The sequence below is a fragment of the Pinus tabuliformis genome, chromosome 9 (assembly GCF_031772625.1).
Source record: "Pinus tabuliformis cultivar Carrire ecotype Pingquan chromosome 9, CPIR1, whole genome shotgun sequence".
Taxonomy (NCBI): Eukaryota; Viridiplantae; Streptophyta; class Pinopsida; order Pinales; family Pinaceae; genus Pinus; species Pinus tabuliformis.
In genome coordinates this window covers 180,528,175-180,553,013 of record NC_142307.1, presented here as the reverse complement: position 1 = coordinate 180,553,013, position 24,839 = coordinate 180,528,175, and the positions used below count along the sequence as shown (strand labels likewise).

Here is a 24,839-nt window from a genome sequence, read left to right as displayed (position 1 = left end):
TTATGAATATTATTATTATTTTTATATTTGTATTTTGTTTTATTTTTAATTTTATGTAATGTGATTTAATCAAAATATTTTATTAATATTTATAATTATTTATTTATTTGTTATTTTTTTATTTAAATTTAGTAAAATATTTATATTAATACATTATAACATCTCTACTATGTTAGGGTCGTAAAAGAAATATTTATATATATAAAATATTTAAAATTATATAAAGAAATATTTATCGTTAATTTATATTAAAAATTATATAATCTATATATTGTGTTGACTATCAATTTCTCTTGCAATAGAATATACATTTATAATTTTTGTTAGAAAAGTTGTGTTAGGGATGAATTTTTTTTGTGAAAAATTATAAATTTACATGCATTTTAATTTCTCTATAAGTTTTTTTTGTTGGCCACAATTTTTAATGAATTTTGAAGAGAAGATGACAAAGATTTATGCAATTTACATTTTTGAGTTATTTAGCCTATAAAATTTGAGTGAATAAAGGGTTTTTGAGGGAAGTTGAATCCATTTATGCATTCAAAAACGCAATTTAACTAATGAAAGATTATAATCTTGTGAAGACTTGAATTGTCAATTCCAACTAAAAAAAATAAAACATAGAATAGTTAGACAACACCATAGATTTATGTCAATGAACTTCTCACCACTAGAGTGATGTACTACACAGTTTTAGGATAGTGTGGGAAATTCATAATTATTGATGAACTTTCCCTTGATGGAATGACATATTGATGAAAGAGTATCTTGTATTACTCACATTGTAAAATACACAAAGAAGACTTCCATTTATAACAATGGAAGATGCTTATATTTAGCTAAAGATAACTATGACAATTGGGCAGATCATAACCCCTACATGAGCTTATTACTCACAACAATTGGCCCAAGAAAAGAAACATTAGAAAATATCAACAATAACACCCTTCCTTAAGTGAAACATTGGAAGTAAACATAAAGAAAGACTTGGTTCTAACAACAAAACCTAATAAAATGAGAAGCTAAAATTGTAGAGCTCACAATGACCCATTAAATAGAAGCCCCGCGGAATTAAGAACATTTGAAGATGAGAGCCAAGAAATCTCTATGAATTTGGTTAAACTATGAAATAGAAAACCAGAAAGATAAATGCTAACAATTACTTCATAAATTCTTCAAATAAAGAACCAAATAAAAACTTCAAACATAAGCCACCAACATCAACTAATAAAAAATCAATAATAAAATAAAAATAAAAATATACCAAACTCATAAAGCAAACTACATAATTTCCCTGTTATGACTAAAAAAAATATCAAAACATAACACAGGAAATCTTCAAAAAAAATTTAACACTATCAACACAAACTAATAAAAAACCAATACTATCATGGTAATGGAAAATAAACCAAATACCGTCCATCACTAAACTCATAAAATAATCGTAATGGACAATAAAATAACAAAACAACAACATCCCAATCCAATTGATCAGTTGAGTAAACAAGAAAGTGAAAACTATAGGTAATCTCCGTCATCATCAAAATTCCACAGGGTAAACATTGACCCAAAATTCCACAGGGTAAACATTGACCCAATGGCATAAAATGTCATGAATCCATCTTTGCCGATAATTATTTTTAAATGTTGAATAGATTTTCCGATTGAAATCTTATTAAAATAAACGATATAAAATAAAATTAGATCTAAAATAATTGATAAATTTATTATATATCTATATATATATATATCGATTCTCATGAGCTAATGGAGCATGAGCTAATGGAGCAATGTGGAAATATTTGTATAAGATGCGTTTAGTAATGATTGAATAAAAACACTTTCCGCCCCCATAATAAAACTCGGATCTGCCAAATTTATGCCATTTGATAAACGTTATTTTGGATATGAGATGACAACACATTGTTTTGTAGTTGCAGCTGCTACGTGGACAAATGCCATAAGCACCTTGGTAAGCATAACTGCTTTAAGGGTTTACGCCAGGTTTTTTTTCAGGTTACTAAACGAACGAAATAGCACAACATGACTGGCCTTTATTATTATCATTATAATGTATCAGCTAGTACATTCATAGCAGAATTCAGAACATTCATATCATCTGGTTATTCTGTCCATCCATTACTTTTGGACTAAGCAAGCTTATGCGTTATTACACATCAAAGAACATTATCTCCAGCCTCTTCTCTTCCAGAACTCAACTCTTCACTTTAAATAGTATACATCGGACCTGCAATATGTATGTTCCTGGTAATTAGTGGACTGGTTTTCCTGATGGAAAAGACCAATGCAAATGATGTACTTTACTGCAAATAAAGGGAACCCAAGAATGAGACTGATAAAGCATAACATTGATAACAAATTAGGTCCCTATTAAATATCATAACAGATATTTGAAGAATCTGATGGATCATTTAAACAAGACAAACCAAAAAGTAAACTGCCGCTGGCATTTCATTTCCAGCAAGCTTCTACCTTAATAGCCGAATATAATTCCGAAGTTGCATCATAGAAACTAATACGGAGGAGGAGGAGACTTGTAAGAGTAGTGATGTGCAGGTGGTGAGGGATAGACGGGTGCTTTGGGATGGGGAGGAGGCAAGGTAGGTGCTAGTTTGGGGGAGGCAGGACTTACTACATGAGTTGGGGGAGGAGGAGATTTGTATCCGTATGGCTTTTCTGGTGGGGTTGGAGCAGCTTTTGGTGGTTTGGTCACTGGAGAAGGTTCGTGGTGTTCATGGTGGGGAGGAAGAGGAGTTGGCCATGATGTTGGTGGTGAAGGAGGAGGAAGGGGCTTCTCAACTGGTGGAGGCTTGGCATATGGAGCAGGAGTTGGTTTGGGAGGAGGTGGAGATTTGTACTTGTATGGAGGAGAAACTGGCACCGCCTTAGGAGGAGGTTTACTATGCACGGGGGGTGGTTTCTCCACTACTGGGGGCTTGGGAACGGGTGTGGCTGCAGGGGGCGGCTTATAATGTACTGGAGATGGAATGTGAGATGGAGGGGGAGGTGATTTGTAAGGGTATGGTTTCGGAGGTGGGGATTTATAATATGAGGCAGCTGATGGATTTGCAGCACAAATGCTGGCAGTAATGAAAAGAAGCAATAACTTGGAAATGAATTGAACGTCCATCTTTGCAGGAGAGAGGTACCGCGTTGGTATGAAATGATTTCATAGGTCTCGCATTTATAGGAGATCGAGAAAGGCTTCGAGGGAATGGCGGTGGGAAATCGTAATGTGAATTTCGTTCATTCAAAGCCCGTGGGGTCATCTCGCAGTTTAAAGTCAGATATCTCGGCATGATTAGACATGCCATCCCATTACTAAATCACTCAGTAGCTACTTTAACAGCGTCGTGTTTTGTTTGGTTTTCGCATCGACAACAGGGCAGAGTTCACGTTACTTGTAAGCTATTTTGATTTTAATAATACTCCACAACTTTCTTTCTATTCGATTTTCCTTTTCCATCTCTTTCTGTTTTGGCAGTCAAAAAAGTATGAGAGAACACATGAATAGCACTGCCAGTGAAATTAATCTTCGGAAGGATGCCGAGATGAGACCAGTAGTTTATGACAGGCATTGCTTGAATCCTTCATATCCTGATGATCATTCATTTACTACATTTACATTTTGTTTATTTATTTGATAGAAATAATATAATATTGATAAATAAAATGAAAAATTAGCAAACCAAACAATAACGTATTAGTTAACATTTACTCAAAAAAAACCCTAAATATAACATAAACAACTTCCAATGAGGACGGTGACCATGGATCATTTGAAGGCATTTTTAGTGGGAAGCAGAGTATATATTGTGCAACGTACATCGATTAAAATTTGAATGTTATTAAACGGTGCATTCTTCTTGGGTGCAAAGTATTTAGCATGATAACCTGGACATTATTGCTGAACTATGCATTTCGCACTTTTTTTCAAGGTGCGATGTACTTGACTGAAATTTCAAACTAATTATATTAGTTAGAAAAGGGTAAATTGAGCTACTTTCTACTTTAAATTTTGTAATTTATAGTTGATAATACAATTTTTTTACTTAACTTTTCAATAGATTATTAGATTATTGAATAGATTATTAAGAGAGCGTTGTATCACCTGAATGCTTTTCAAAAATAGACAGCCTCCTTAAAGTTTAGTGGAGGACAGCTTGAAACTTTGTACACATATCAAATTTTATCAACCTGCATATGGTGTGACCTAATAGAACGTTTGAATGATGTAATAGTTTATTAATTTATGTATTATAATTTTAAAATTAAACTTATTTAAAATTAAATTTTATTATAATATAATATCTTTTTAATAATATTAATTTATTATTTAATACAATGATTAAAAAATTAAAAGTATAGAATGAAAGTAAAAAAAAGTATATTCTATTTATTTAGTGTATCTATAGACATTTAAATTATTAAGTGTTATATATTATCTATCATTTTTTGGATTTAGGGTGGAAAATCTCGTGAGCACAAGAGATATATTTAGTATTAAAAGTTAATATTTTTTGAGTTTAAATAAATTAAATAATTTACCATATTATTTATATATTTATTTAAATATAACGGAAAATATTTTTTTTAGTGAAATTATAGGATTTTATAAAATCTAAAATTTATTATAAAAAAATAAAAAAAATAAAAAAAAATTTAAAACAAAATTTTTAATTTATTGGATTTGATAAGCAACTTAGGTTTTTTTAAGGGTCTTTGCTCGATCACGGGTATGATTGTTAACACTGATAAAACAAAAGTTATGATTATCAAATCTAAGAATGACACTTATATTAATTTTATGTATGACAATAGTAACTTGGAGGAAGTGTCTTATTACAAGTACCTAGGAATTGATATTCATCACAAGCTCAATTGGAACTATAACATTGAGAAAAGGATAAATGGGGGGTGGAAAGCTTATTTTGGTCTTGAAAATAATTGTAAAATGGCAAACCACCTTGTAATGTGGGATAGAAAGAAGTTCTTCTTTTAAATTTTAGTCACTCATGTTATCTTATATGGATGTGAGGTTTGGGGTTGTAGCATCTCTAGAGAATCCTGGAGAAAGATTGAGCAAATAAGCGTTTTATAACGTATAACCTCAAAATTAAAAGCAATACACCCTATCCTATTCTCCTTATAGAAGTGGGTCTTTCCCCTATAGAGAGCCTAGCTATGACTAGGCTTCTATTGTACAAGCACAAAATCAATAACATAGGAGACCATAGACTTCCTAAACTAGCTTTAAATTCCAGCCAAAACCATCTAAGGCTCAAACCAGGTTGCTATAAAGACACCAAAGACACTAGGGCCTGGTTAAACCATTGGGAGATTGAGAATGTTGCATTGCAAAACATTAATAACATTAAAAATATTGTTACTTCTAAGTTCAAAGAAAAAATGTGGTGTGATAAAGATTTAGCAGCTAAAAGAAAATTAAGATTATAAGGAGGTCATCAACCCCACCCCAGAAGATCAAAAGTATCTCTCTGTTTTAACTAGCTCAAAAAAGAAAATTAATATAGCCAAGATTAGAATGAACTCTCATGAGGTCCGTCATTGGGGAGTTCTTAAAACACCATGGATGGAAAAGATTTGCCATCTGTGAGAATATGAACATCCAGGATGAAAATCACTTAGCCTTTTATGATGTCAAAATTATAATTTCTTTGAGCATAGGAATAAAATCTTAAATCAAAGTAAATAATTCTCTTATTTAGGTTCGATAGACCAAAGTTTGATCTCAATAAATATTAATCGCCACCACTATCCTCATCTTTTTAAAAGATATTTATTTTAGAATATCAAATTTTAAAATTAAATAAATTTATAATATAGAATTTACTCTATACATGAAAAAGAGATACCATAGGAAATTTTGTCATTGTTTGTTGAATTTATATGGTTTCATTTCACGGAAACGGCCACTCAAATCCTATCTCATCGGGTGGGTGAAGAATGGTTAAGTATCCGTTTACATTTTTCAAATTACACTTTGAAATAATTTCGAAGTTGACTTTGTTCAATGTTTGGTAAATCGCTGATCTGCAGATGAAATATAAAATGATTATCTCCATTACGTAATTGCGCTATACAAATATAATCAAAGCTTATCGATTACTTTTTTAAAATCCCCTCACCTCACGTCACAGACACAGCTCTACCTTTAGTCAAGCATTCCATCTGTCCAACGCACACAGGCTCTTAAAATACCCGAAAATCACGACAGCGAATGGTTCGGTAACCATCTTCTATATTTCAATTCAGATGATTCCCACAAAGAAACTGAATTTCCCAAGCTGGACTGAGAATCCCACAAAGAAACTAAATTTCCCAAGTTGGACTGAGAATCTAACAGCTTCACACCAACAAATCTCCTACTTTCCATTAAAATAATTATGAAACATGACTGTAGTTTCAATTTCGGTAAATTTCTAATCCTTGAAATAGAAATGGTTAGAAGTTTGCATTTTCTAACTATAGTTTCTTATATAAGGTGAAAAGTTATATAAAGATAGTTGGAATACAATTGAGTATCTACATGTAAGCATAGACTCTGACTGGTCACGGTGGAAGATAAGTATATGTAATTCAGTTATAGATTAGTTATTTACTGATTTAAAATTAAAGTATAATTTATTATATTATTATTGATTGTTATTTTGATATAATTTTTAAAATTATTATTTATGGTTACCATAATTATTTAAAATTTAAAAGGATAAATTATTATGTATTTTGTTTTATTTTTAATTATCGGAATGGGTAATTCGGTCTGTTTTGTACTGACAACATTGAATTAATTTTTATTGTTGTCACTATAACTTCTAGGTTTTATGTATGTTTTTTTGGAAAACACTAATAAATCATAAGGATTTGAATCTCAAATATCTTGATACATAATAGTTCATTTTCATGACCATAGCCAATTAAGGTGCCCTTCGGACTATTATTTTTTAAATAAAATTTATTCATTATTTTATAAATTAAAAATGATAAAAAAATACATTCTCATATCAATGTTATTATAATTACAAAACTAATTATAATAAGTTATTTTAAAAGTTATTTTTAATTTTAAAAAATATTAATTATAAGTTAAAAGATTAAAATAAATTTAAATGTTGTCATTTGTAAGAGGAAAATATAAACAAACATACTCATGGGAAAACAAAAAATTATCATAAAATTTATAATAAAATAACACATCAATGTAAGAAGGATTTTTTTAAGACTTCACAAATTGAAAAAGCAATTATAAAAAAATGAAAAATATTTTATTTTGAATATAAGATTACCATAATTTATTATTCATCTCATTATTAGTTGATAGCCAAGTTAGGAGAAGTTTTATCATTTTGAAAAAACAAAGTGGCTCTCAACACAACTGACTTTCAATATGTAATATTTAATTTTAGATAGCTAAAATGGACAAGAGGCCATGAACAAGCCATACACGATAGAAAGTTCCCTATATAGGAGATCAATGTCCTCACATTGGTATATCAATGCCAATGTGATGTATTGTTCATGAGGGATGGGTATTAGATCATGGATAAGGGAGAAATTGAGGTATTTATGCTTTACATTAAGATTATTGAGCTAATGGGTCATGATTAAGGCCTTGCAGGACAACATAGATACTTTTGAGTGGATATTTAGCCTAAAAATGGGACACATATGCTAGCAGGGGTTTTTTCATAATAGGGATGGTTCTTAAGGCCTTTACCATAATCAAATGGGGAAAATAAGCACCTTATGATGATTCAAACTACAACATAGTTTCTTTAGTAGTGATATTTGGCTTCCATGTAGAATATTCTACATGGGTACTATTATGAGGCCTTTCATGCTAGGAATGAGTCTTAAGTTATTGACCATGATCAAGGGAGGAATATAATGTGACTCGTCCCTAGATGAAACATTTAGGAATCAAGGGTCATAAATGACACCAACAACCACATAACATGCCCTCTATTGGGGATCATTATACTCCAACTAATATATGGATGGAATTACAACATTTTGTTCATTAAGGACGAGTGATGTGGCCTTAACCATGGTTGTGGGATAAATCCATGGAATTATACCCCGATGATGATTCTCGGGATAATGAGTAATGATCAAGGCCTTAAACTATAACATGAGCCTTCTTAAAGTTTTTTTTTTCTATGAGTGGATATAGTCGCCATTAGGATTCTTATATAGAATGGTTGGGTCTTATGACCATAACCATGATTTGGGGAGGAAAATAAGGTTGTTAAACCTTGAATGAATTGTATAGGTATTATGGGACTTGAATGATTTTATGAAAAACCACAATAAAACTTCTCGAAAGAACTTTATCCTTGAAAATGATATAGACACCATTAATAGGTTTTACACATAAGATATGGATCTCAATACTTTTGCCCAAAATGAATCTTCTAGCACCAATCCATAAACTAGGCCTTAAACCACCAAACATACTTGAACCATTAATGTCTTATTGGTATATGGGCAACATTAAGATACTTTTCGTACTAACCATATTCAATGAAGAAAAGAAAGTAATTAGGGTCTAAATTGCAATTCTAGCGCTTATAATACATCATTGACACCTTATGCAATGACACAAACGCTCAAGGAGATTAATATTTGGCTTCCAAATGAGATATGGTCACTATTAGAAAGTTTTAGACATAATGGATGGGTCTTGAGACATTAACAATAATGAAGTCTCTAAATGGCCTCGATAGTAGCTCAATGACTTATTCATGGATCATGAGACTTAAAAACTTTATTCAGATATTAAGAAAAATTATTTTATCCCATGAATTTGGTTAAGATATTAGGACACATACATTGTGCCTAAGACTTTCTAATAGTTCCCATATCTAACTCGAAGGCCAAACATTCCATTTAGAGGGTTTTGTGGTGTTAAAAGTTTCATTAATGTATTATAAGAAGTAAAAGATTAATTTAGATCCCACATCTCTTATTTTTATTTATTGACCATGTAGTGAGAGAGATATGGGCACATATCCTTCTTCATAGATTTTCTCCCCAATTGTCACTAAGGGCTTAAGGTACATCCTTGGTGCTCAAAACATCTTAGGGGATAATGATACACTATATTGACAACTTTGACAACCGTTACAGCACATTCCCAACAAGATAAGAACTAAAACAACCGAAATAGTTCAACTATCTTAGTACATGTGAAAACAAACATGAAATATAAATGCTCACATAATAGTCTTACAAACATCCATAAGTCATGCATGGAAACATGCTAGCCTAAAAAGGCTTTTGTAATTAAGAAAAAGTTCTAAGACACATATTTACATTGTACATCACTAGCCCCAGTAGTGGGACATTGGAGCCACTCCTTGCTCCTCAAAGAACTGACTGAAATTTTCTATGATTTGTAGGAGGAGCCAAGGTGAAAAAATATTACGCTCATACAATGAGGGGGTATATATAATCGAGGGGTAATACTTGACCCTTTTGACTCTTTGACTACCCTCATGACTGTTCAACTTCCTACAACTTTTCATTTGGCATGACTCTTCATATTCATGCATGTCCATTGGACTTCCACTTTACATTACATTTGATTTATAATATACATTGCTCATAATAGTGATGTGGCCTTTGAAAACTCATGAAATGACTTGACATGACACTACTGACATGGACTAGCCTGCTGACGTGGCAATGCCAAGCCACTATTGCTACTGAGTGATAGATGTTTTCTTGGATGTGCTTTCTCTTCTCCTCCGCATAGCTTGATGATGCAGGGTCTTCAATGATCTTTGGTCTTGAGAGGTGGTTGCATGCATGTGTTCCCTTTGCTTGTTCTTAATAAGATTCTTTGTTCATCCAACTATGAGTGATTCTTCTAGCATGTTTGCTCCTTCTTCTCCTTATTCATTGTCTCGCCATGATCTAATAGTGTACCTGTTCCTGCAATTCACTCATGATGGGATGACATCAAATCCAAAAAATCCCTAGTCTAAGATGATGCAATGTTATCCATGGACTCGACCCAGGACAGGTGATAGGCTAGTAAAGAGGGCTGCACATTGCCTAGTTTCAGGTGATAGGGAGGGAGGTTGGTCATTGAGATTACACAGAGTGCAACTCAGGCTTGGCTAAGGAACTCATGAGCAAAAACCTCACTACTGGTAAAAATTGCACAGAAGCCACTGGGAGACACGACTGTGCAGTTGAGACAGTTAATGGATGATGCATGATGGGACCCTGGGAGGTAGGTCTGTGCAGTTTTCAAAGCCAATGTAGGACTGGGAAGTAGATGGGCCTGGGGGACAGGTCTGCATAGTTCTTGAGATCAGTGAGCTTGGCTGAGGGAGGACCCCGTGGAGACACTTCTTTGCAGTTCTCAGAGGAAAGATAGGATTGGTAATATGTGCATTTTGTGGTTCCAATGAGAAGGGAAGAAGCTTGATGACTGGTCTTGCAAAATTACAGGCAGGGAGAGGTTACTGCAGGGAGAAATGACAGGCAGGGAGAAGTTACTGCACAATTCTGGGGATGAAGTGAGGCCTCTCAGCTTTGGAATAATGCAGTGAAACTGCCTTGGGGATAGTGACTGTGCACTGCGCAGTTCCAGGTAGCAAGGTTTGATCACTAAGGGCTGATATTGCACAGTGTGTAGCTCAGTCGGGGTCCGATGAAAGCGAGTTTTCCGGTCAAAAGGATTTCAGAGAAATGGCTAAGTGCAAGAGGAAAGTAAACTTGTGAGGAACTCGAAATTGTGATCACACACTTAACATACTTCAACGACACGATAACATAGACCACCAGAACAATAAGACAAAGCATTACCCTCTGTGAGATTATCCTAAAATGAAAAGTGACAAGTGCAACACTTGAGATGGACTTAGGATGATTGTGATGACACTTATGTGACAATGCTCAAGACGTTGTGTATGAGTGCAACAACTGTTTACATGGATAGGAAAACTCGTATACACAAATATAAACCTTCGAAACCACTAGGAAAGGTTCACAAACATGACATAACAGTCAAACATGCCAAAATATGACAGTTGGTGGACAAGTGAAAGGGAGCAAGACACTTAGAGGAAACACATGGAATGAATTTCAATGCTTGTAAGCATACATGTCATTGAAGAGATAATGATATGAAAATGATAAGAAATCCTTCATGATACGCTAAGAGGTGTATTTCAAAAAGATGTTCTTTCTTTTCCATACCTACCCTCCAAAGGCTTATGCATGAGATGGAGTCTTCATGCGTTCCCAATCTTCTATCATACCCTGGGTTCCTTGGTCCTCTTATATGATAACTATATTTTCTCCTCATCTCCTTAAGAGTCATCTAGCATGCCATCCTTCTTAATCTCCTTCTTCATCATCTTATCATAGCCTGGTAGAATTCCTGTATCTGTAATCCACTCATGACAAGACAACATCAGTCTGATAAACCCCTAGTCTAAGATGCTACACTTGGATTCCTAAAATGGGCTAAGACTGAGTGACAGGCCAGGGGGGAAATCCTAGTGACTGTGCAATTTCATAGTTTAAGTAGCCAAGGGTCAAGCTTGATCACTGAGACTATGTAGTTCATAGCTCAGGCCATACTGCATAGTCCTCACTGAGGGAAGGAATTGTGTAGTGGCCATTGAGAGAAAAATTTGTGAAGTTTAAGCAGGAAGTGACTACTATGGGCTAAGGCCTTGAGAGGAAAAATCTGCATAGTTTCAGGAGGAAAGGTGGGCTGGGAAGCTGAGATGCTTGAGGGAAAAAACTGCATAGTTTCTGGAGATAGTGGCATTTTGCTGAGGGAAGGAAATTAGAGTAAGCCACTGCACAATTTTGGATGCCAAGGGAGACTAGGATTTCTACGCATTGTGCAGTTCTAGCCGGTAAGGTTAAAGCTTGAGGGTTGCAAATGCGAAGTGCACAGTTCACGAAAGCTGGATGAGGCTAGGTTGTTAGGAAAACTTCCGAATTTGGATAAGTGTGGGATCAGTGGAACCAACGTGAACAATGATAGAACTTGACTATGATCACACACTTGAACACTTAGTGATACAACAAGACCACCCATAATATATGAAAACATACTTCTCTTAATGCAACAACATTTGTAGCATCTTAAGACAAGTGCAACTCCGATGATAGACTTTATGAGGATAATGGTGACACTTATGTAATAGTGCATGAAACTTTGGAAATGAGTGTGATACCATTACAAGAAGAAAGGCCATTGGTGAGTGTCATGCCTGTGGTCCGTCACCAATGTCAGATATGGTGACGGTCTTTAAAAAAGCGTTCTTGTAAGTGTATATAGTGATGGTCCTTTAAGGTTTGTTACCAAAGCCATTTTTAATGACACTTTTGGTGAGGGTTGTTAAAGGCCCGTCACTAATTCTCCCTTTGGTGACACTTTTGGTGAGGGTCATTAAAGGCCCATCACTAATTCTCTCTTTGGTGACACTTCTAGTGACGATATTTTATTAACTGTCACTAGTGATATTTTTTGTTACTTTTGGTGATGGTCAATAAACGTTCGTCATTATTGATCATTCCAAGGATTTTTGGATGATGCTTCATGCCTGTTACGGACCTGTAAGGTTCGTTACCAATGTTGCATATGGTGATGATATTTAAAAAATTGTTGTTGTAAGTGTATATAGTGATGGTCCTTTAAGGTTTGTCACCAAAGCCATTTTCAATGTCACTTTTGGTGAGGTCGTTAAATGCCCGTCACTAATTCTCTCTTTGGTGACACTTTTGGTGAGGGTCATTAAAGGCCCATCACTAATTCTCTCTTTTGTGACACTTCTAGTGACGATCTTTTATTGACCCTCACCAATTCTCTTTTTGGTTACTTTTGGTGACGGTCAAAAAATGTTCATCATCATTGATTATTCCAATGAGTTTTTGATGACGATATGTACCTGTTACTATATTTATTTTCCAAATATAAAGATTTAAGACCATTGTTGTGGAGTATTTTTCATTATGTGTCCAAGGTCATAGTGGTTATAATAGTCAGTAAATTTGTTAAGAAGTAATTAGTGTGTAGCATTTCCATGAAGTCATAAGAATATAATTTTCCTATGAGTCAACACATGATTCATCTCTATTAGGTTTATTATTAACATATTTCCTTTAAATAAAGTTCCACTAGTGTGTGTAGGAACTATATTATTTAATACACAATCAAGCTATGTCAATTCTATTAATGAGAGAGACCCAACACTCCTCAACACTCATGGCACACCTTAACATGCTTTGGAACTACACTAACATTCCTTGGCACCTCGCACGTCTTGGAACATCTTTGTACCTAAAACATCTTGCCATGAGTAGGACGCCCAAGCACATGTTGGCATGCTCTAGCATAGCATAACACTCCCCTATCATGTGTTGGCATGCCCTATAGTCCCTAGCATTCCCTAGAACACATTGGCATAATATTGCATTGACAAACATTAGCACTTGGAACACATTGGCACTTGGCATGTATTGGAACATATTATTACTGTGCCTAGCATGCCCCTTTTGAAAAAGATAAAGTCTTGACTTATTAACCCTCTTATGTGTTCATTTCCTTGCATTTTAGATTGGTTATTCCTTTTCTTTCCTTGAAACACCTTGACGTATATTGGCATACTCTAGCACCCTTCACATCCTAGCATGTCCTAGCATCTAGCATGCCTCAACACTATTTGGCACATGTTAGCACACCCCAAAACTACCTAGCACACTCTAGCACTTCTTGACATTCCCTGATATTCCCTGGCATGCCTTATCCATGCTTATCATACCTTGTCACTCCCTCCTTGGCATGACAGCTAGCACTCATTGACACTCCCCGACACACCCTCATATTCATTCACTTCCATGCAGTTTGACCTAGTGCTCCCTTGTCTTTTCCTAGTACTCCCTAACACTCCTCATTATGCATTGGCACTCTCTAGCATGCCTTAGCACTCGTCAATATGCTCTTCCACTTCATAGCATGCATCACACTCCCTAATGCACATTGGCACTTGGCACGTGTTGTCACTTGGCAAGTCTTAGAAGCATGTTTGGCATGCATTGATATGAATTGGTATGCTTTGGCATGGTTTAATATTAAAGTTATTTGAGATCAATTATTGGAAACTAGATGAGAAGAAATAGAGGAATATTTGGCACTTAGAAAGCATTGACACTTGGCACTTGGCACCTATTGGCAACTAGTGTTGGTGTGCCTAGCATGCCCCTCATGGAAAAGGTAAATTAATGACTTATTAACCCTATTATGTGCTCATTTCCTTGTAGTATAACTTGTTCCTCCCTTCTATTGCCTTGACATTCCCTGACATGCATTTTCACACCCTTGTACATCTTGGCATGCCTTAGCACTTGGTGCATCTTAGCTTTTTTGACATGTCTTCATACTATCTGGCACATGTTAGCATGCCCTAGAATTCCCTAACACACCTTGGTAGTCATGACCTCACAACTAACATTAAATTTTTCCATGACTTGGGAACCTTACATTCACTAGAACACCTTGGCACTCCCTAGTTTTCATGCCCTCTATTATCCTCCACAATGTTCGAGGCTGATGAGGAGATCGATGGAGGTAACCACAGACCAAGCTTTTAGTTTCATAGCTAGCCCTACCAAACCAAGAAGGGCTTTCTCTATGAAATCACAACCAAGAGATGACTGGAATGTGAAGGAGTTTAGGCTAGATAGATAGGCTCAAGTGGGTTTTGGAAAATTTAGGCTCATCATGTTTGCTTGATGCCCCCACCTCCATGGGTTGTACTAACATGGTTTGGTGTTGGCTTGGTGAAGTGGCTATATGAGTTTTCAAGGCTGCCTCAATGAAGGTGTCCCATGTCATGTTCTTCTCTTTCAACTGATGGAGTACTGTAACCTTTATCAGGCTATGATGAAAGAGGCTAGGATAATGCACTTTTCCTTTCAATTGCACCCTTTCAGACATTTTGGTTACGCTCGTATACAAGTAACTGGAAAAATTTAGAGACTTGGGAGTTGTAAAGTGCATGAGTAGCCTTATGTGGTACTAATATAGCCTAGAAAATTTTACCTCACATGTGAAGAACTTCATGGCAGCCTTCATCAGTGGTGCATATCTCTCCATCAAGTATCTGAATGGGAAAACATGTGAGTGAGCTCCTTTGTATTGTGATTTCAAGTAGGTTTTGTATTCTTCTAGGTATAGGTTCATGCCTTTGAACCAGTTTTCACGATGGTTTGGTATGCCTGTAGCTTGAGAGATGCCATCCACTGAAAACATGAAATAAGTCCCTGCAATGGTGATCTTGTCTTCCTTCAAGCTGAGGGAAAATATACCTGTGAGATGCTCATGGTAACCTACTTCCTGCACTCTTTGACAAAACCCTAAACAATTGACATCTTCAAAGAATTTCATGAAAAATGGGGAGGAGGTGATTTCATTGCAATTAGAGGGCTCAAACCTAAGTATCTTCCCCCCCAGTATCTTTATACCAAAAGAATTGATGCTATTGTAGCTAGGTTTCTTTGGGCTAGGCCTAAATCCAAAAATAAGATACTTTTGGTCTATTTAGAGGTGCTTGCGAGACATCATAATGATTGAGGGTCTGGTATAAAGGACACATAATGTTTTAGTAAGGATTTAATTGTCAAGAAATTATGGCAAAATTTCCAGAGAAAAGGTATTTGGTAATAGGTTATTAAAGAGAAATATCTAAAAAATACACAACTTAAGGAATGGATTAAAGTGGTGGCTCCAAATAAGAAGGTGGCATCTTATATATGGAGAAGCATGATGAGAAACAAATATTGGCTACTACGAAATCTAAGATGGGAGGTTGGAAGGGGGAATATGATAACAATAGGACTAGATGATATCAAAGGAGTGGAGGGAATACATACTCTTTCTATTCGCATCCTTGAGCATTTGCATAAGAAAAGGCTTTACTTTATGAACTAGATCTCTGGTGATTGAGGATCTTCTTTTGTTACAAGTTATTGGCTTAATGCATTTGAACTTGTATTTCCAGAGTATCTATTGGTGGAATGGGCACGTTTCACAACACAGTTAAGTTTAATAGGTTTAAAACTCACTGAGAAGAAAGAAAAGCTAAAATAGGAAGGTGTTATGTATAATCAGCAGATCTCGGTTAAAGAGATTTACAAACATATTTCTCATGGACATGGACTGAATGATAATGATTTTTGGTTTCATAACACGTGGAGATGGGATATACCTCTCAAATTAAAATGCTTTATGTGGTTGGTGGTCCACAATAATATTTTAACTTGGGATAATATCCATAAAAGGGGTTTTCAGGATCTTGGAAGATGTTCTTTATGCAAAGAAGATTTAGAAGACATGAAACATCTATTTCTAACATGTCCTTTTGCAATCATGGTATGGAGTGGGGTCCTTCAAACACTTAAAATACATGTAATCTAGAACATGGTTTCCATTTGGAGATGTATCACTCGATGGTTTGAAGGTTTCAAGACATATCGTTTCTTACCTTTCTATATCTTGTGGGGCATATGGAGAAGTAGGAATGATAATATTTTTTGAACAAACAGAACCAGATGCTAAGGACGCCTATTTAAATATCTTTTCATATTTTATGGAGATATGGATAATGAAGGAGGAACAACTTAGAAGAAATTTTCGACTCGAGGAGCCATGGTCATACTTTATTTTTTATTTTTTATTTTTTATGGAGCATCCACCAACAGGGTTTGTGGAAGTGGGACACATTTCATTTTGAAGCCAGACAACACCTTCCATTTCAGTTGGTATAGTGGGACAGGTTCAAATAATAAAGTTGAGCTAATCATACTCTTGGGGGCTCTTCTATGTGCTAACTAGCTTGCAATTGAATATTTACCTGTGTTTGGAGATTCCAAGATGATCCTAGATTGGGTACAATTGAGAACAAAATTTGGACCACCTTCCCTTACTTTTTGGATGCAATGCATAAGACCTTTTATGAATACCTTTCAGAGACTGTCCTTTAATAATGCCTATAGAGAGTAGAATCAAGTGGTATATCTCCTATCAAAGAAGGGATGCAACTGTGTGCCAAGGAGGATTTTCTATTTAGTTTTCAACAAAAGGAATCTGTTGACGGTGCTGGACCTGCCAACATGTCAAGGGGATCTCCCCAGTAAGAAGTCCAAATTAGACCTCATACCATTTGGTGTAGGAGTCCCAGCAGTGGGTTGTAAAGCAATGCCTTGACCACGATGTCGTACAGAGGAAAGTACGATAACTTTGTCACTAGCAAGGGTGTGACCGCTACAATGAGTCAAGGAAGGTGTGTGAGAGGTTCTAACATATGTGGGTTGGGATGAGTGTGCCCCTTGGAAACCTATAATACTACTCAACTGGGAATGGAACACATGAGAGAAGATGCATCACAAGCTGGAAAGCAGGTCAGCCGACAATCGAAAGTGATGTTTAAACCAACAACACATCTGTAACAAGATTCATATAATTGCATACAAAGTATTTGACACACAACTACGTAATTTAAACAACATACATCACTACAACAACTAGAACAGTCCAACTATAATAACAACATATCAATGAAAACGTGCTGGCTCTTATTATATAAGTAAGTGTAATTTCCAATCATACAATACATCCATGTAAACCTGCTAGCCTCAACACTAGAACATTATAGCCACATCTTCCTGCTCCTCCAAAGAGATGAACTATCTCTGTGCAGTGGAGAAGCCACGACGCATTACAATATTTTCCAAGCTCTTTCCAAGATAGTCTTATCAGAAGCTTGGCAGACCAAAAGCCTATACAATGAGTTATGAGGGACTATTTATAGTAAAGGGTGGGGTGAACCTTGACATTCCCCTTTATGACCATTCAACTACCCTCATGACTATTCACCTACTCTAGGACTGTTACATCCACTATTGACACTTGACTTACACTTGACATGACTAAACATTACAATGCAAATGTACCCATGTGAAAACAATGGCTTGAGCAAGCCAAACTAGACATCACTCTGACTTAGACAACTATAGAATTCCAACTGCTCAACATCCTCATGTTGATCAATAGTAACATATTGATGCCAAGATCTATAGTCCTTGATAGTGTTAGTGTGTTCCACTGTGACATCTATCTGAACCATGAACCTTTCCTCCATAGCATCCGGGTACACTGCTTGGGCTCCTCTGTCCATCTCGTCTGAAAGCATGCACATCATTGTCTTCAATGTGGCTGAACCAGTGACATACTTGTGCATGATGTCTACACTGATAGGCAAGTTTGGGCTGGTGGTGATGTGTATCAACTCATCGAAGTACGAGTCAAGCTCTAGTCGGAACTACTTCTTGGTCTTCGCCTGGGTGAGAGTCCCAAGTGATGGGATCACATGTGTGCACACCACAACATCCATGCTCTTGAATACTCATGCATGGGAAGCCTGTATGCTAGTGATGAGTTGCGAGAGGTCCTCATAGTTACGGATATGACTCTGGATATGTGCTTGTAGCTCGACCCCATTGGCCCTTATCATCTATGGCAAGAGAAGTAGGGCTCCCTTGTACTTCATCATCCATGTTTGCATGTTATGAACAACAACATGCACATTCGTCAAGATGTGTGATCTTCTAGCACATCTCCACTGCCATCTGTTGAGATGGACAACTGCCTTTTGCACGGTACCAAACTTGGAGTACAATTCTCTCATAACTATGTCAAGGGATAATACTTCATCTAATATTATCTTCTTCAGTTCAGCTTGGGTGGAAACTGTCACCAAGTCCCCTCCTTGCTTGGTCACTTATAGTTCCTTCGCCATTCGCTCATTCTCAGCTATCAGAAAGTGAACACTTGAGCTAGTGGCTTCATCATACACTTTGGTTGCATTGGCCAAGGCAACTAGATGCTTGTGCACATCAGTCACGTTCACTCGCTCCTCAAATTTTGCAGAAGATGTTTGATCCTCCAGAGTTGGTACTCTATGAGACTGCACAACTCTGTGATGCGATTCATCAAAATTGATGTTGTGCATCTCTCCTTCCGGTTGACCACTAAGGCTCTAAGTGCCTCAGTCATTTGATACTTGCTCATCATCTGGTTGCATTGAAGTGGGTGATTCAACCTCTTTGTGGTGAGGCATGAGGTTGGTGTCATGTTCCAACTCCTGTTGTGTCATGTCTATATCCAACTATTGAAGTGCTTTTTCTATCTCATGAGCGAATTCTCGCTCTTGCGATGGTTCACCCTGTTTTCCTAATGCCAGTTGTTCAAATGAATCAACTACTTGTATAGGAGCTGCTTCATTTTTCTGCACATGTTGCGCCCCCTGCTGTATCTGCTGCTATTATGCTTCCCTCAACTGTTTGTGCAACTCTTGCTCTTTTCGAAATTTTCCCCTTAGCTCATGCAACGCCTCCTCTACTTCTGCCATTCTCTTATTATCCCTCTACCTTTGCACTATTCGCTTGTCGCGCTACTGCCTCTTTGCCTGAATAGCCATAGTTACTTGTTCTACAAATGGATTTGCTTGAAACTTGCATCTTTACTCCTCCTCCATGCGATCGAAAATATTCCTCTTCCCTTTGTCACGCACGTGTATGCTTAGCTCTGCTACCTCTGCTGCTATTGCTGCTACTATTGGTGCTCTCCGTGATGCTGCTTCATGTTTCTTCACTAACCACTCCACAGCGAAGCCGACCTGTTCATTGGGTCTGGAGGAATTGTAGCAATACCTCCATGAGTCCTCCTCGGCCCAATGAAATGCCCCATGGATCTAGTTGAACTAAACTCTCATGCAATGATACTTCACAATGAAATGTGGGTCATATGGATTGAAGCTTTGGAGGTTGAACAGGTACTTATTCATTTGTTCTGCTTCAACATCCGCTTGCTTGATACTTCAGATCTCATATAACCAAATCTGCAATGGAAGACCGGGCAAAGGTACCTTCTTCTTCCGCTGCAATCTAGCTGTCAATCTTGTTGAGATGTGATATATTACTTCCTGCATGACAAGTATGTCTAAGTAAAACTTAGGTAGAACATGCATAGGCTTCTTTGCACTGAACATTCAGATGAAACTTTCAGATGGTGAGGCATACCAATTGGAAATGCTTAACAATGCCTCAATTGATTCCTTTGACATGTAGGGTGGATCCTGTTTGAATATCATCTTGTACATTGGGGTAAAAAATGGTTAGACAACCGATTATTCCTCTGAAGCTGCATTCAAACAACAACTTAAAATATGTGTTCACAACAGTCTCCGTCAGTGACCATGCACACTCCAAGCTCGGGAACTCATGTCAGGAACATACTGCATCTAGGATGTAGGAGGACATGTAAATATCTGCATGCATATGTTTAGGTGACTGTCAAGCCTTCATGACTTGCTCCTTCAATTGATGAGGTAGTATGCCAGACCAGTTACATGGTTTTCCTTCTCTAGCCCTCATAAATAGCCTTACTTTTTTTGTGACTTGGGAACCCAACCAAGTCATTGAAAAAATAGTGTTGTGCCTACACCAAAGTCTCTCTTTGTCTGAAACTGCTTTTTCCATCCTCTTATAACAATCGTAGGCTTTCCTCCTACAAGTCATAATATGAAATTCTCCTAACACACTTCATCCATGGGACACCTAGAATTCACTGACACTCCCCGGTGTAATCTCTTATTCATTCATTTCCATGCACTTTGAATTAGTTATCCCTTGTGATTCCCTGACACTCCCAAAAACTCCTCGACATGCATTGACACTATCTATCATATGTCAGCATGCCTTTTCATTCCTTGGCAATCCATGGCACTCCTTAATTATCACGCCCTCATAACTACCCTTATTTTATTTTAGACTTAGGAACCCAAACAAGTCCTGCCTCAACTACAACAACTTTACCAAGTTACATTTACTACAACTAGACTATGCCTTGTTCCCCTAATGGCCTATAACTCATCTTAGGCTTCTCATGTCCAATATTAACTCATCCCACTTAACAAGTTACCAATTCAAGGCTTACATCCAACCGTGCCCATAAAAAAACTAAGCAAGATAGTTTACATCTTCAAATGACATAACATCTGGCACGTATAACAATCCATTAGCGCTACATGGGATACATTATCATCCTCTTCATTCCTTGGCATGATTTTTCACTCCCTAACAGACCCTACCACTCCCTAACATGCCTCGACACTCTAGCATTCCTTGGAACTTCCTAACATATAACCTTGTCACTCCCTCCTTAACATAATTGGAACTTGCTGGCACTCCCTATCACACACTCTTATCCATTCATTTCCATGCATTTTGAACTAGTTATCCCTTTTGTTCTCATGGCACTCCCTGACACACATTGGCACACCCTAGGACTTGGCACATCTTGGCATGTCGCCCTGGCACTCTATCATTCCTTGAAACTACATAACATACCTTGTCACTCCCTCCTTAACACACCTAGAATCTGCTGAAAATCCCTGTCACGCACTCTTATTCATTCATTTCCATGCATTGTAAACTAGTGCTCCCTTGTTTTTCCCTGGCAGTCTATAAATCTCCCTGGCATGCATTGGAAAACCTTAGCACCTAGCACATCTTGGCATGTTTCCTTGGCCTCTAGAATGCCTTAGCACTACCTAACATACCTTGTCACTTCCTCCTAGCACACCTTGAAATCAATGACACTTCCTGTCACAAACTCTTAATCGTTAGTTTGCATGCATTATTTTCACCTAGTGTTCCCTTGTTTTTCCCTAACGCTCCCTAACACTTCCTATCACTATTTGTCACACCTTGGAACCTAGAACATATTGGCTACATGTTGCCCTATCATGCTAGAATGATTTAGCGCTGCTTAACATACCATGTCACTCCCCTCTTACCACACCTGGAACTCATTGACACTCCATGTCACACACTCTTATTCATTCATTTCCATGCATTTTGACCTAGTGCTCTCTTGTGTTTCCCTAGCACTCGCTAACACTCAACACACATTGGCACACATAACTGCAATGAGTTTCACTAACAGTCAATCCAAAAACCCTTCCAGAGTATAATATCGAGTTACTTGTTCTTCACTAAGATATTAGGGTTAGATTTATTGTATAGTGTTCAGTGTGAAAATATTACTAGGTGTTTTTATCGCATTAGTTGGAAGGTGGCTAAGCCACAAGCATGACGGTAAGGTTCTTGAATCTTGGACTATAAAACTAACCAACAAATATATGACTATAAGATCTTTGGGAAATTGTAGTTCTTTAAAGAGATTCATGGTAGTGATTTTCCCATTGCACTAGACCCGAGAACTCGATTGTTAATTAGATGCAGAGAAGTGGTAGTTTGATGCAGTAAATGTTAAATGTATAGTTTAACAACATGATGGAGGCTTACCTCTGACATCAGAATTCAATTTGTTATTTTTGTGGTGAAAACCCCATGATGTCCAAGTGTGACACCCTCCTCGCAAGAACACCCTTCGAATAGTTACCCAATGTCTTCCTTGAATTTGATTACCCTCTCCTCATCTTGTTCACTTTCAATTCCTTCTCCCTTACTCTCCTCTCACTGTGCTCTTTTGCTTCCTATTATCCTTATCCCAATTTCTCTTCTCTTTCTACTTCGCACTCCATACTTTTGGTTAGTTAGGTCTTTGCTAACTGGATTTTCCCTTTCCTGCCGTTTTGCCTCTCATTTTCTCCCCATATGTCATTTTCCCTCATTCTAGGTCTATTCTAGAATCGACAAGGTGTGAGGGAGGAGAAAAATCCATTCATGTGTGCTAATAGGTTGCAAAATATCTCCCCACCCTCATTGACTGCATCAAGGCCTGTAAATATTATGCCTGTGAGTGTCTATGAGTCTCTTCTTAGGCCTTGGGTCGAATTATTTTTTCTCTTTCAACTATATGAGTCAAGCTATATGCTCTTTATCCCCTCCATTGATAGAGTTTCTTATACTTGTATCATGGCCCTTGTATAAATACATATGTATAGGTTATTATGGTTGATCTGAAAATGGGGCACTTAAGGCTTCTTGTCTGACTTACAAGAACCTCTCCAACTTCCAAAGCTTGTTTATTCCCATGTCTTATTGATTAACCAATGTAGAATTAAGAAATGCTTGAAATTATAGGCATATGCTTATGTCTATTGTTGGCTATTTATGTGCTTTAAAATCTGCTGTGTATGTTGATATGTAAATACATACAATAAATACTAATGCAGCAATAAACAAAACACACAGAACGACAATTTAATTTGGAGTTCACCCAAAACTCTTGGGCTACATCTCTGTGAGCTCTAGTCAACTCAACTAGGCTCTCTAGGATTATGGTATAAGTCTTTTTTACAAGATCTTGGCTTAACTCCTGCTATTTTACATAGAAACGGCGGGTTCAGACACCATTTTATCCCTTAGCTCTTGAAGCTGTGGCACTTGGCTCTGGGTCTTAGCTCTTGGTTCTGGCTCTTGGATTTGAATCTGGCTCTTGGTTCTGACTCTGGCTCTTTGGCTCTGGCTCTTGGCTCTTGGCTCTTTGGCTTTGGCTTCTTTGCCCTCTATCAGTTTACAGCTCTCTCTGGGCTTTTCACTTGAACTCTAAGTGACTCCCTTGGCTGCTCTTTTGCTTCTACGTTGCCTCCTTGGCTTCTGTGCTGCCTCTTTTGCCTTAGATTCATGCTTTAGCTTGGATTTCAGCAACAGAAACCCATACAACACCCTCAGCAACCAACAGTCTTTTCATTCTATTGTTCTGTGGCTTTTTAAGCCAAATCGCGCTGCTTGTTCATTTTCCCTCTCGGGCTCTGCAACTTCCAGCTTTGGTCCGCTCAAATCCATCTTCTAGTGTTCAATAATCATTGCATAACGCCTTTAGGGTAGGCGGCCACCTATTTTGTAACGGATTTGACCCATTGGCGCTTAAAATCCTTCAAAAACAGTTGTTCTCTGTTTACACAGAGAATGTTGTTGTTATGCTCTTAACCTGCGAGATGATACCAGAATACCAAATATGCAAAGAAATATACCCAAAACATAGAACAATGAAAAATAACAGCAAGTATTTTATTATTCAGAAAGCAATGTTCACTTGCCTCTTCAAGGGGGCAACCTCCAATAGAGCCGAGCTCAATGACAAAATAAGACACGATGCTCCTCGAGGGGAGTTTCTATCCTTTATATAGGATTCATGCATGCAATACCATGGGGAAATACCATGGTTCTTACTAATACCATCTATCTAATACCATGGCCCATTTGCAACTAACTGTGGTCCCTTCATTAAATGTGGGTTAACCACTTACAATTATTAATATGGGCTTTATTAACTCTTTACTTAACTATAACTATGACTCGATCCTATTACATAAATAAGGGGGTTAGGGTTGGACCCTAGCATGCCCTCCCCCATAAGAATAGCCTTGTCCTCAAGGTTGAAGCTGCGAAAACTGCTGATGGATAGTGGCTGGTTCCTAGGTTGCATCTTCCGGAGAGGTATCTTTCCACTTGACAAGGACTTCCTTGATCGTGCAACCACGCAAGTGCTGTTCTCGTGCGTCAAGAACCTGTTCAGTTTGGATCCAGATTGACGCTTCTTCATCCATGTTAGGTAGACTGTTTGAATTCTGCAATTGTTCCCCATCACTTTCTTGAGGCATGAGACATGGAAGACTGGATGGATTTTTGCAGTGGGTGGCAAAGCTAGCTTGTAGGCGACTTCTCCAATGCGTTGAAGTACTTGATACCGTCCGTAGAATTTTGGAGATAATTTCTGAAAACCATTGTCTTTGAGT

General features: G+C 37.1%; 1 long non-coding RNA gene across 2 annotated transcripts; it reads right to left on the bottom strand.

Moving 5' to 3' along the window:
* Positions 1–1,869: 1,869 nt before the first annotated feature.
* LOC149147707 (uncharacterized) lies at positions 1,870–3,182 on the bottom strand. Of its 2 annotated transcripts, none has more exons than XR_016262566.1 (2): positions 2,494–3,182; positions 1,870–2,324 (listed from the first exon to the last, which is right to left on the bottom strand). It is a non-coding gene; the product is annotated as an uncharacterized LOC149147707 (long non-coding RNA). The 2 variants fall into 2 exon arrangements; XR_016262567.1 differs by having other exon boundaries at positions 1,870–2,248.
* Between the last annotated feature and the right edge of the window lie 21,657 nt (positions 3,183–24,839).